This window comes from Oryctolagus cuniculus, chromosome 11, assembly GCF_964237555.1.
Source record: "Oryctolagus cuniculus chromosome 11, mOryCun1.1, whole genome shotgun sequence".
Classification (NCBI taxonomy): domain Eukaryota; kingdom Metazoa; phylum Chordata; class Mammalia; order Lagomorpha; family Leporidae; genus Oryctolagus; species Oryctolagus cuniculus.
Window position 1 is genome coordinate 95744959 of NC_091442.1, and position 9799 is coordinate 95754757.

The 9799-nt window shown below is 38.0% G+C and overlaps 1 protein-coding gene across 8 annotated transcripts in view; it reads right to left on the reverse strand.

Moving 5' to 3' along the window:
* Window positions 1-9799, reverse strand: part of EEA1 (early endosome antigen 1) — a 472296-nt gene that overhangs the window by 66605 nt on the left and 395892 nt on the right. The gene's annotated exons all lie outside the window — the stretch shown is intronic.

The window sequence follows — 9799 nt, forward strand, 5'->3', positions numbered from 1 at the left end:
AATTTTACATTATTTTACTTGGAAAAATATTTATTTTAGAATCTACAAGCTAAATAAAATCTATTCACATATCTCTGCATGTTTCTTTTTAATTCCAACTTATTTAATTTCATAAATATACCACGCTCGTATATACCAAGGACTTGGGTGGTATATAATTTTAAAATACACTCCAAAAATTAAGCCTAGTAACAAGTTAATGAGTCTTCTTCCCCAGTCTTACAATGTGACCAAGCAATCCCACCACTTCTAGACACCCTCAGACAATTTCACCCTTTAAGAAGCAAAAATATACAACAAACAGTGGCAACTTGGAATTTCTCTGTCCTAAGGAAATTAATCAACATCTTAGATCTTTGCTATAATTAAGATGAGACATAATTAAATTTTATTTAAAAGAAATTAAATCCCTTTCTTTCCTTTTAAAAGAAACCAATCCAGGGGCTGGCACTGTGGCACAGCAAGTTAACCTGCCATATGTACTCCAGTTTGTGTACCGGCTACTACAATTCTGATCCAGCTCCCTGCTAATGTGCCTTGGAAGACAGCAGAAAACGGCCCAAATTCTTGAGCTCCTGCACCCATGTGGAAGACCAGGAAGAAGCTCCGGGCTCCTGGCTTCGACCTGGCCCAGCTCTGGCCTTTGCGGCCATTTGTGGGGTGAATCAGCAGATGGAAGATCTCTCTCTCTCTCTCTTCCTCTCTCAATGTAATCCTTTCAAATAAATAAATAAATCTTTAAAAAATGAATCTGCTCATATAATTCTTATACACACAAAAAAAAGGCTAGCTGTTTAATATTACAAACTTTTCACTCTTACTATGGTCTTTCTGTGGAATCCAAAACAATACAACGAATATATAGTTATTGAAAACTGATTTTTTTAAAAATCACAGTAAATTCCATTAAATAAAATAAGAAGGGGCCAGCACTGTGGCACAGTGGGTTAACACCCTGGCCTGCAGTGCCGGCATCCCATATGAGCACTGGTTCGAGACCTGTCTGCTCCCTTCCAATCCAGCTCTCTGCTATGGCCTGGAAAAGCAGTAGAAGCTGGCCCAAGTCCTTGGGATTCTGCACCTGCTTGGGAACCCGGAGGAAGCTCCTGGCTCCTGGCTCCTGGCTACTGTGGGCAACTGGGGAGTAAACCAGCGGATGGAAGACCTCTCTCTCTCTCCCTCTCCCTCTCTCTCTGCCTCTTCTCTCTCTGTGTAACTCTCACTTTCAAATGAATAAATAAATCTTAAAAAAAAATAAGAGTACTTTGACTTCTCCAAATTAATGCTGACAACCAAATTTCCTTAAGAGATAGACATCTCATTCCTCTTTACATATGAGGAAAGCTGAAGTTGAGAGAACCTGAAATGATTTGGGCAAGTGGCAGAGTCACAGATTACAATTCCAAATCCAATACATTTTTCACAATACAACTTAGATATTCAGTGAGTCAATTTATGCTCTCTAATATATGCCCTATTCAAGTTTAAATTATAAAATGAACATTAAACCTAGCTCATAATTATTATTTGTATAGTCAAAATTCTCTCCTTTCATAGGTTGTCTCATTTGATTTTCCCTTAAATTGTTTTCTCCATGTATTTTCTTTCAGTAACAATTTTCCTACATAAGTCTTAATTATTCATTCATTACTAGCCCAGGTAACAAGAATGAGTGGAAAAAAATAATACTTTTTAATGCTTTATAGCTCACAAAGTGCTCTTCAAAACAATTTGGTAAGAGAAAAAACAAATTAAACTACTTGGTGCCTAGTTAACATTTCATAGGTATATAACATATGTACCTATGTGCTTTCATGCCTTTTGTCTGTACAGCTTTCAACCTAACAGCCCGTTAACCCCTCTGCCAAGTGAAAAGCTCTTCAGCATCCTTAAAGACTTAGCTAAAATGTTATGTCTTTTTTTATTCATTATGTGTGTTATATCTGTTTTTTGACAAAACACTATATTTGTAGCAAAGCTTGTACATGCAGACATTTCTTTTTGTTTTTATTTTTGATTTTTTAAAAATTTTTGCTCCCACATATAAGAGAGAACATGCAGAATTTTCTTTCTGTGTCTAGTTTATTTCACTCAACATTATATCCTCCAGTTGCTACCATTTTGATGGAAATGATAGAATTTTATTCTTTTTATATCTGAATATTTAAAATGTTATGTCTCTACAAAAGCCTTTGTGATATTATAGGCAGTAAATTATAAAAATTTCCATCTTGTTCTTAACCCAACCCTGCATCAAAACATGGGTCAAATAAAAACAATAATTACCCTTCACTGAGGTACCTACTAAAAGCCAAATATGTACTTCAACATCTTTAATTTATTTGAAACTCATTATTCCAGAGTCAAATGGGCATAACAACTTCTTAGCAGAAGGGAAAACAGACTGGGAAGTTAAGTGTCACACACAACTAGTAAGTGGCAAAGCTGGGATTTAAATATCCCTTTGACCACCATACTATACTGCTCATAATATCAGTACACTACAATCAACCCTCAGTTCCAAGACCCACCATGCATATCAAAATCTGTGGATGCCCAAGTCTCTTACATAAAATAGCATAGTATCTATATATAACTTACAAATATGCTCCTGCACAACTTAAATTACCTTTAGATTATCTATAACCAACAAATGTAAATGATAGGTAAATAGTTGTTACATGATATTTTTTAGGGAATAATAATAAGAAAAAAAAGCCTGCATATGTTCAGACACAATTTTTTTTTAATATTTTCAATCAATTGTTGGTTGAATATGTGTTCTGGATATGGTACCCACAGACTCCAATGACTTATTGCACTTTACAACACAGAGAGGATATACAGCAATGTAACACTTCTGGCTTCCACTTATGTCTATAAGTACCTTAAAACTAAGACCCTTGGAAAAGGAGAGCAATGAGATAGAAAATGGGTGACAGCTTAGATCCCTCCAAAAGACTCATTCTCTTAAAGTAATCTATATTAGTAGCCTTAGAAAAGCAATATAATTTTGTACAGAATTTATATAAAAATAGTAATTAAATTGAGTTACAGTTATTGAACGTAGAAATATGGTTTTATTAGAGACTAAGAAAGAAGTGTCTTCAATTCTCTGATTTTGATTTTAAGTTTACAAGACCAGTAATTATAACACATTGGTTTAGAGGTGAAAACTTTGACATTAACACAAAAACAATTATCTTTTCCATCATTATATAGTACAATGCTATCTATCTACCTTGATGCTTCCTGTAACCCATAAAAGCTGCCAAGGGCATTTTACTTAATAGTCTTCAAAGGTCCATATACATAGACTTCTAAATTCAAAACATTTCTATCACCATCATCAATAATTATGGCTTGCCAAAGGTATAGGTGAGGAGAAATGCTGTAGGACAATTAGAGAACGAAGATAACAAGAAAAGGCAGATGCAGTTCTGTGCTTGCTCTGTCTGTAGATCAGATCCTAAATAGGAAAATATTTTTTTTAAATTGTGAAGTATTATGATTATATAATAGACATTACTAAGATCAGTAGAATACACTTTAATTCCCTAATCAAATATGTTCCTATTTTACCACACTAAATCATCTTGACTCTATGTATTATCCATAAAATATCCATAGTACTTTCTCAATAATGTGTGTACATATATATATGTGTATGCAAATATATGTTGTTGGTTCTCCACATACATCAGTTCCACATCTGTTGGTTTAAACAATTGCAAAGTATTTGAAAAACACTTTTTAAAAAACTAAATACAACTAAATAAACAAATAATAATACAGTACAACAACTACTTACATAGTATTTACATTGTATTATCAGTACTCTAGAGATCATTAAAAGTACACAGAAAGGTATATACAAATACTACATCATTTTATAAAACGGACTTGAGTATCCACAGATTTAGGTATCTGCATGGAGGTCTGGAACCAATCTCCTCAGATACTAAGGAACACTATATATGCAATCTGAGGCTTCAATATTTGATTTTATATTTCACCTATCATTGTTAAATCATGTTCTTTATTACTTTACTATTTCAAAAATGCATAGTAAGTTTCAATGACCATAAATATCCATTGTATGTACACTGTCTTTACACAAGTCCTGGTCAGTTTTCAATAGGTAGAAGGTACGCTCATAGCTCAAAGAACTACAAATTAAACTGAGTTTACAGTCTTAATATTATTTGGCCCTCAAACTCACACAGACACTTAAATTCCAGTCATAAGTTAATGGGACTAAGAGGGTGAACAGTAATCTAATTATGGTGCTGATGAGGGTCTAGTGATACTAGGGGTGATCCTTAAGACTTGGGGATGTACCTCTGAAGAGAATCCTCATGACAGTCACTTTCACTGCTTCTTGGTTCATCCTGTGATCCTTCTCCCAAAAGTACCCTGACATTGCCATCTTTTCCCCCAGAGAGCAAACCAACAGGGTTGTCAATCTGAGACTTCAGCCTCCAAAACTGTGAGCCAATTAAACCTTTATACAGTTAGTTGTCTGACCTCAAAAAAAATGACTAATACATTGAGGAACTAAATTATTATGTAGAACTTTTCTTTTAATAGTTTGACAAGAGAAAAAGGAGGGTTGGGAGTACAGAACTTTACTTAGAGTAAGTAGTTTGTGATCTCATAGTAAATTTGAGCATGTATGCTTGTTACATACCTTACAATGCAGCAACTTTACTTATTGGCATATAACATAGGGAAATTCTTATACAAATGCATAAGATTTGTATATAGATGTTCACAGCAATAAAATTTATAGTGGCAGGGAAAAAGGAAGACCCAGTATAAAAAAGAAAGTACTCATATACAATGAATACTTTTACTGTAGGCCACAGTATAATACAGTTAGTGAGGAAAGGCACTTATACACTAAGTTATAAAGTGAACTTGTCACATTTTCCATGAAACACAATTTTTAGTGGAAATAATGACAAACTATGATTATTAAGACTTAAATAAGGGCTGGCGCCGTGGCTCACTAGGCTAATCCTCCACCTAGCGGCGCTGGCACACCGGGTTCTAGTCCCGGTCGGGGCGCCGGATTCTGTCCCGGTTGCCCCTCTTCCAGGCCAGCCCTCTGCTGTGGACAGGGAGTGCAGTGGAGGATGGCCCAGGTGCTTGGGCCCTGCACCCCATGGGGAGACCAGGAAAAGCACCTGGCTCCTGGCTCCTGCCATCGGATCAGCGCGGTGCGCTGGCCGCAGCGCGCCGGCCGCGGCGGCCATTGGAGGGTGAACCAACGGCAAAAGGAAGACCTTTCTCTCTGTCTCTCTCTCTCTCTCTCACTATCCACTCTGCCTGTCAAAAAAATAAATAAATAAATAAATAAAAATAAAAAAAAGACTTAAATAAGAAAAGAATCTGCTACTTCCAGGAAAAGAACTGATAGTTTCAATTGCCAATCATAAAATTCAAGTTTTCAAATGACATTTAGAATTTGGAAAACTTGTATCCCACTAGCATGAGCCTGACAGCTTCCTCATATTTGAAGCCTGTTCTGAGACTGAGAAGGATATTGACAAATGTGATTGATTTTATATTATATTGTATGATGGAAAGTGCTAACATTTAGATTTTCCACAGAACTGATAGATGATGTTACCAAATCAAGCACAGAAAAAGATCCACTCAAAAGGCAAAAAAGACCAATGAATTTTTGTTACATAGTACAAAACAGTCACTGATTAGGCTTCAAATTCTACATTGTACTTAACTTTGATAAACTATCACTTACCAAGTTTCAGTATAGTATCCAACAAAAGTAACTACAATTATAGCTATTAAAATATTCCTCCCTTTTCCAACTATGTATCTGTGTGAAACAATTTTCTTCATATACTTTAAAAACATCACATAGATTGAATGTAAAAACAGATATGAGAATCTGGTTGTCCTATATTAAACCACACATTAAAGAAGTTTACAAAAATATAATACCACGGCCAGCACCATAGCTCACTTGGCTAATACTCTGCCTGCGGCTCCAGCACCCGGGGTTCTAGTCCCGGTTGGGGCGCCGGGTACTAATCCCAGTTGCTCCTCTTCTAGTCCAGCTCTCTGCTGTGGCCCGGGAGGGCAGTGGAGGATGGCCCAAAGTGCTTGGGTCCCTGCACCCACATGGGAGACTGGGAGGAAGTACCCAACTCCTGGCTTCGGATCAGCGTAGTGCTGGCCGTATCAGCCATTAGGGGAGTCAGCCAACGGAAGGAAGACCTTTCTCTCTACCTCTCTCTCACTGTCTATAACTCTCTCTGTCTCTCTCTCTCACTGTCTAACTTTGCCTGGCAAAAAAATAAATAAATAAATGTAATATCACCACTATTCTCTCTGAATTGTTTTAGAAAACAATCATTTTTTCATAAAAATGCTATTATATCAATATTTAAAGCATTATTTATTAATAAGTTAATACTTTATTTTAAAAAATCTCTAATATTCTAACCTTCACATAGATATAATGGATAAATAACACCCACATATACACATACATGGATGGATATGATTCCCTCCACACACACACCATAAGTTCTTTTTTTTTTTTTAATTTATTTGACAGGCAGAGTTATAGACAGTGAGAGAGAGAGACAGAGAGAAAGGTCTTCCTTTCCGTTGGTTCACTCCCCAAATGGCCCCATGGCCGGTGCTGCACCGATCCGAAGCCAGGAGCCAGGTGCTTCCTCCTGGTCTCCCATGCGGGTGCAGGGGCCCAAGCACTTGGGCATCCTCCACTGCCCTCCTGGGCCACAGCAGAGAGCTGGACTGGAAGAGGAGCAACCAGGACTAGAACCCGGTGCCCATATGGGATGCCGGCACTACAGGCGGAGGATTAGTCAAGCGAACCACTGCACCGGCCCCACCATAAGTTCTTCAGAAACCTTAATAATCTGGGGAATGTAAAGAGGACTGCACATCAAGGGTATGAGAAAAAAACTACCCTGAACCTCCACAGCATCAACCTGAAACAGTGTATATTTCCTCCCATCATTTCTGAGGGTGAACAGCTTAGTTGGGTGGTTCCACCTCAGGGTCACTCATGGGCTACTGACAAGAGCTACAGTTTTTGATGACTTGACTAGGCTAGGAGGACCTGCTGCCAAGCTCATTAGTACTGCTGTTGGCAGAAGGCTTAATATTTACAGCCAATTATGTTTATTTCTTTCTCTCCTTCTACCATGTTCTTTTCTGACGGACTTTAACCCTTTGTTATTATATTTTGCCAAAATGTCAGGTTCAAGTTATGAAAGCACAGCCAACAGAGTCACCTCATACATGGAACAAAAGAGTTTAATAACTCTCTATTCCCTCACAACCAAAAAAGCAAAGATGAGGGACAAAGAGTATAAATACTAACCCCCCACTCCAAAATTAAATATCATATTGTTCATTTATAGAGAAAAAATATTAACATTACAAAATACAAAATAAAGAACAAATTTGGAGGTCTCAGACTTTATTTAAATCTCTATTACAAAGCTATAGTAATCAAAACAATGCATATTGTTATAAAAAAAAAAAACCACAGATAACAATGGACTAGAATGAGCCCAGAAATAAAGCCTCACATATATGTTCTTACATATATGTGAAATTCATCCCAAATTCATATGTTGAAATCCTAACCTCAAAAGATAAGGCATATGCAGGTGGCCATTTAGAGGTGAATGAGACCAGTGTCCTTTTAAAAAGAGGCCTCAGAGAGATCCCTTATCCCTCTACCATGCAAGAACATGGGGAGAAACCACCATCTACGAACAAGATAAAAAGGCCCTCACAAGATACCAATCTGCCAGTGCCTTGATTTTGGACTTCCCACTCTCCATAACAATGAGAAATAAATCTCTGTTAATTAAAAGCTATTCAGACTAAGGTAATAACAAGGGTGCTATGAACATTCCATGAGAAAGGACAGTCTTTTCAACAAGTGGTGCTGGGAAAAAAAATGGATATCCTTTCTTTATAACATACATAAAAATTAACTCTGAATGAATCAGAGACCTAATCATATGAATCAGAGACCTAATCATAAGAACTAAAATTATAAAATGTTTAGAAGACGATATGGAGCCAGTGCTGTGGTATAGGTTGTTTAGCATCCGCCTGCAGCACAGGCATCCCATATGGGAGCCGATTTGAGTCCCAGCTACTCCACTTCCAATCCAGCTCCCTGTTAATGAGCTTAGGAAAGCAGAAGATGGCCCAAGTGCATAGATCCCTGCACCCACATGGAGATCCAAAGGCTCTTGGCTTTGGTCTGGCCCATCCATCCCTGCCCACTGAAGCTATTTGGGGAGTGAACCAGTAGATGGAAGATTTTTCTCTCTGCCTCTGCCTCTCCCTCTCTGTAACTCTGCCTTTCAATAAATTAATATATCTTTAGAGAAAAAAGGGAAGATGATGATGATACAGGATTTAAGACATAAGATGTAGTAATGATTTCTTAGATATGATACCAAAAGCATAAACAACAAAGTAGATAAATTAGAATACATCAAAATTTAAACTTCTTAGCAGAAAAGGATATAAAAATGGAGTGAAAAGGGAACCTACCGAACAGCATTTTCAAGTCATATATCTGATAAGGAGTTAATATCCAGAATATGTAAATAATTCTTTTTTTTTTTTTTTGACAGGCAGAGTGGACAGTGAGAGAGAGAGAGACAGAGAGAAAGGTCTTCCTTTTGCCGTTGGTTCACCCTCCAATGGCCACCGCAGCCAGCGCGCTGCAGCTGGTGCACCGCGCTGATCCGATGGCAGGAGCCAGGTACTTATCCTGGTCTCCCATGGGGTGCAGGGCCCAAGCACTTGGGCCATCCTCCACTGCACTCCCTGGCCACAACAGAGAGCTGGCCTGGAAGAAGGGCAACCGGGATAGAATCCGGTGCCCCGACCGGGACTAGAACCCGGTGTGCCGGCGCCGCAAGGCGGAGGATTAGCCTAGTGAGCCACGGTGCCGGCAAATAATTCTTACAATAACAACAAAACCGGTTAAAATAATATGGCCAACACATGAAAACATCCTATCCATTAAGGACATGTAAACCAAAACTATGATGAAATATCATTTTACACTCACTGAAATGGTTATTCTAAAAACAAAACATCTCTGTCTCTCGCTCTCTATAATGCTTTCAAATAAATGAATAAATTAAAAAGGGGGGCAGCGTTGTGGCACAGCAGGTAAAGCCACCTCCTGATACCACATGAGCACCAGTTCATGTCTCGGCTGCTCCACCTCCAATTCAGCTCCCTGTTAATGACCCAGGAACAGCAGGAAGTGGTCCAAAGGGCGTGGGCTCCCACACCCAACTGGGAAAACCAGATGAAGCCCCTGTCTTCTGACTTTGACCTGGCCCAGTGTTGTCAAGGATGTACATAATCTAAAACCCTTTGCATAACTGGTAGGAATATAAAGGGATATGCCACTATGGAAATCAGTATGATGGTTTTTCAAAAAAATCAAAATGATATGGAAATCCACTTATGAATATATCCTCAAAAGAACTATAAGCAAATTCTCAAACAGGTATCTGACCTTCATGAGAAGGCAACAATATTTACAACAGCCAAAAAAAAAAATCAAAGCAATCCAAGTATTCATGAATAGGTAATGGATAGTGTTACGGTTTGCTTATTGTTTGTCCCCTTTGAAACTTATGTTAGAGTTTAATTCCCATTGTGTGATACCAAGAGGATGGAAACTATTGTGTTTGGAGGACCACATAGGTTATCAGCGGAACTCCCAGGATTAAATACCAACGGCTTTACA